The sequence below is a fragment of the Palaemon carinicauda genome, chromosome 21 (genome assembly GCF_036898095.1).
Source record: "Palaemon carinicauda isolate YSFRI2023 chromosome 21, ASM3689809v2, whole genome shotgun sequence".
Classification (NCBI taxonomy): Eukaryota; Metazoa; Arthropoda; class Malacostraca; order Decapoda; family Palaemonidae; genus Palaemon; species Palaemon carinicauda.
The window spans coordinates 5,399,666-5,404,665 of NC_090745.1; the positions used below are offsets into that span (position 1 = coordinate 5,399,666).

The 5,000-nt window shown below is 30.9% G+C and overlaps 1 protein-coding gene and 1 non-coding gene across 3 annotated transcripts in view; one reads left to right on the forward strand and one right to left on the reverse strand.

Moving 5' to 3' along the window:
• LOC137615171 (paraneoplastic antigen Ma6E-like) overlaps positions 1-5,000 on the forward strand; it is a 426,083-nt gene that overhangs the window by 133,398 nt on the left and 287,685 nt on the right. The gene's annotated exons all lie outside the window — the stretch shown is intronic.
• TRNAH-GUG (transfer RNA histidin (anticodon GUG)) lies at positions 3,795-3,866 on the reverse strand. The gene has a single exon. It is a non-coding gene; the product is annotated as a tRNA-His (tRNA).

Genomic DNA, 5,000 nt, shown 5'->3' on the forward strand with positions numbered 1-5,000 from the left:
TATTATTTCTTTTAAGTTTGATGGAAAACTTGTTGTCAGACAAGTAAGGAATTGTAGCGAAAATAATTTTCTTTTTGACATTATACGATGGTTCTGTGGTGGAAAAATGTTTTAAGAGGAGCTTGTTAATAACCTTATGAACCATACTTTCAGGGTAAGAGTTTTGCTTGAAAAAATTTACCAAAATAAAATCTCCTTATGAAAGAGGGACCAACTCGAGGAATAACGCAGAGCCCTATAAACAAGTGTGTATATAGCATTTAGTTTAAAATTAAAAAAACAGGAACTATAAAAATTGTTGGCAAGCCCAGTGTATGTCTTTTTTCGATACACAGATGTTATAAATTCACCATTGTCTCTGCTTACGTTAATGTCTAAAAAAGGTAGAGAGTTGTTGTTTTCTTTTTCTATAGTGAATTTTATATTTTGGTGTTGAATATTTATATGGCTTAAAAACATTTCGCTATGCCATGGTTGTTTGAATAACACAAATGTGTCATCAACATATCTTCTATAATACACTGGCTTACAAGTGTCTGGACAACTATTAAAAAAAAATTCTTCAAAAGAGGACATAAACATATTAGCAAACAAAGGTCCTAACGGGGAGCCCATGGCAACTCCATCGACCTGCAAATAGAGTTGGCCATTAAAAACAAACATGGAGTCTTGCACAGCAAGCTCAAGAAAAGTCTTAAAATAAAGTCTGTTAAAACCATGAAAAATAATTTGATCGTTATAAAAAATTTTATCTAAAATATTAATCTTTTCATTTAGTGGCACATTTGTAAAAAGAGATTCTACATCAAAACTTGTCTTATGTAGATCACCATCTTGTAAAACAATTTGTTGCTGAAACTCTTAGCCATTTTTTAGTGAGAACTGATTGCACGAGAAATCACTGAGCAAAGAAGCAAGGTGTTTTGATATTGTATAAGACGGGTTGTTACAGGCTGCCATAATGGGTCTGATAGGAAATCCTTCCTTATGTATCTTTGGTAGTCTATATAGAATGCTAAAAGAAGAACCTGTCACAAAAAGCTTCTGATACGTAGTTTCATTTAAGATACCTTCATTTTTTAGTTTTCCAAAAAAATCTGTTAATTTTGTCTTCTCTTTAGTAAATGTCCAAAAAAACTTGGTTCACCATGTAACTTAAATTTAGTTTGGTCAGCAAGAATGTTATTAACCTTGTCAATATAGTCTGATTTATTAAGCAGTACAACACCTTTACCCTTATCTGGTTTACAAAAAACCAAACTAGCTCGTTTGCCTAGTTTTTGTAGGATACTCAAATCCTCCTTCCTGAAAAACTGTGTCCAAGACACACTCAACTTAGTGTAAGTTTTATGTAAAAGAAAACACAACTTATGTTGCAAACCACTTAGGTCATTGATCAAATTTAAGCCCTTGAGTCGTTGAAAAAGCATTTCGAAAGGAAAGTAGAAGTCTGCATACTTAGGTCTTTTACTATTTTGCTTTAAATTATTGTACAAATTTTAGAGTTTTATATTTATATCTTTTACAGATTGATAATGAACATTGCAATGTTCGAAAAGTCTCTAAATAAATAAATTATGGCCTTTCAAATTATGTTTCTTGGCCCCTGCTGCACACCAAACAGATTATCTTCTCCTGTAATCCATATATATATATATATATATATATATATATGTATATATATATATATATATGTGTGTGTGTGTGTGTATACATATATATACAATATATATACATATATATATATATAAAATATATATATATAATATATATACTGTATATTATATATATATATATAATATATATATATATATATATTGTATATATATATATATATATATATATTATATATATGTATATATATGTATATATATATGTTATATATGTATATATATATGTATATATATATGTATATATGTATATATATATATGTATATGTATATGTATATATATATATATATATATACAGTGAACCCTCGCTATTTCGCGGTTCGACCATCGCGGATTCACCACTTCGCGGATTTTTTCCATAACCCATATATATACAGTAATATATATATATATGTATGCATGTATTTATGTATATATGTAGGTATGTATATGTGTATACATATAAATATATATATATATATACACACACACACACATATATATATATAACATATATATATATATATATATATATCTATCTAAAGTAGGAAGATGTGATGTAGTTCTATCTAAAGTAGGAAGATGTGATGTAGTTCTAAGGGAAAAGTATGGGAAATATGTCTGGGTAATAAGCAAAGCTCTACCTCCAGTTTGTTTCTACATTATGATCAGAGATAAATGTAAACAAAACATTGGTTGCCATTTTTTATCGTGCTTTTTAGCATGTTTAGGAAATGCATGATATAAAATCACCTTTAATATTTGTGCCTGTTTTAGTTTAGGGTACTGTAGTACATGCATTAAGTGTTCTGTACATTAAAGGGTAGTTTGTTAACAGTACTACGTACAAGGGAAGGTGTTAAAAGTCTGAATATACATGTTGAATAAATAGGTAAATATGGTGTCACTACTTCGCGGATTTTCAGCTATCGCGGCCGCGACTGGAACCTATCTACCGCGATAAACGAGGGTTCACTGTATATATATATATATTACTTACACAGTTCCTTGAACTCAAACTTTGGTGTCTTGAAAGACCTTTTCACTGAATCAGCATTTAATTGCAATTCTCATGCAATGATTCCTCTATATAAGCTGTGTCGATGTGAAACACAGAAGCATTTTATATTACAAATATTCGAGTGTTAGTCGTATAAAAGATAAAAAGGTTTAGTTTAGTTTTATATATGAACAGGAAGCCTACTAGTGTTGTTCTTATATCCAATATGTTTCAACTCATTGTGGTAGGTTACTGGAAACCTCAGTGACTGGTGATCTGTTTGGACTGGGGTTCGAGACCCGCTGAAGCTCTTGAACATTTTAGTAGTCTGTAACCTCACCATCCTTGTGAGCTAAGGGTTGGTGGTTAGTGGGAGCCTATAGGTCTATCTGCTGAGTAATCAGCCGCCATTGCTTGACCCTCCCTGGTCTTAGTTTGGGTGGAGAGGGGCTTACCTGCTGATCAGTCTCTTTGACATTGTCACCGTCCCTTGCCCCTGCCGTTCATGGGTGACGTTTAAGGGTTTGAAGGATATGTAACCCGTAATTTGTTAAGATTTATGACAAAATTTGAAATTCCCTAAATTGCCATGAATTTACAGAAAGCTGAACATATATTTCTTTCAAATAAGGTTTAGGTAATTTGATGAAAGAAATTACAGTATAACTTTCATTTTCATCAGTAACTGAACGAATTAAATGTAGAACAAGTCCCATACAGTAAATTGTCTTGTCTCTCAACCCATAGGGCGGGAGTTCATTCTCCACTCACTATGTATACTCGATAGCACCAAGGCCCTCTTAAAGTTAATCATCAGCCGTTAATAGTTTACTGTAGAACAAAGGCCTCAGATACATCGTCCCAATTGCGTTTGTTTATGGTCTTTTTGTGCCAGTCTAAACACAAACTTTCTTAGTTCGTCGATCCAACGTCTTCTCTTCCTTCCTCTGCTTCTTTTACAGTACTATGGACCCCTTCTGTTATTCTTAATGTCCATCTAGTATGTCATTCTCATTATATGTCTTGCCCATGTACATTTCTTTTTCTTATATGTTGATAGAATATCCTCTACTTTATTTGCTCTGGTATCCATGTAGCTCTTTTTATATCAAAGTTTTCTTCCTAATCAAAATACTTTGTTCCCTGCCGTGACCAGGATTCGAACCTGGGTTATTGCGGCCACAACGCAATGTACTAACCACTATACGATCACGGCCACAGGATTGTGCAGAACAGAGTTAGCAACTGAAGTATTAATCAGTCTTGCACTCACGTATCCGTTAACCGTCCTTGCAAGTATTCTAGATGTGACGTCATGTTGAATTTTTGTTGATAAACTGACGTCCAACATATTGATATACTGTCGATCAATATATTCTCATAGTTTTTATAGATGTTATTTAAGCTCGGCATCGTGGAAGTCTGGCTATTCAAAGCTGTTTTTTTTTTTTTTTTATCATAGACGATGTATTAAATTATTAATTCAAAGTTAGTAGAACAGGAAAAATTTACATAAATCACGTTACTATATTGGGCATTGGATAAAGGTGGTTACATGACAACAGTGCACACATACATACAGACACACATATATGTATATGTATATGTATATATATATATATATATATGTGTGTGTGTATATATATATATATATATATATATATGTATTTATATATGTATATATGTGTATTTATATATGTACGTGTGTATATATATATATGTATATTTGTGTATATATGTGTATGTGTATGTGTATATATGTATATATGTGTATAGATATGTATATATATATTATATATATATAATGTGTGTGTATGTGTATATAAGTACATATATATATATTATATATATTATATAATGTGTGTGTATGTCTATTTAAGTACAGTATATATATATATATATATATATTATATATTATATATACTTAAATAGACATACACACACACACACACACATATATATATATATATATACACTTATATATATATATATATATATATACACTTATATATATATATATATATATGTATATAAATATAGCTTTTTGATGAGTGGAGAACATCAGCAACTCTGTAAAGATTTTGGTACAGTTGCCTTCATTAATTCCGGTACACTGATATCTACATAGCTTCCCATGAAGTGTACCAGAATTAATGAAACCAACTGTACCATTGACTGTAAAGCATAAATTAAGTCTCTCCAACACTGTTAAAAATTTGCCGTAAAATACGGTAAAAATCCTGGAATAAATATTGCCAGGAATTTACAGTTTTAAAAGACGGATCTATTGACGTAAAGGAATGATATCACGGTCACCAATCCGTAAAAGTTAATAACGAAGTAGGGTATA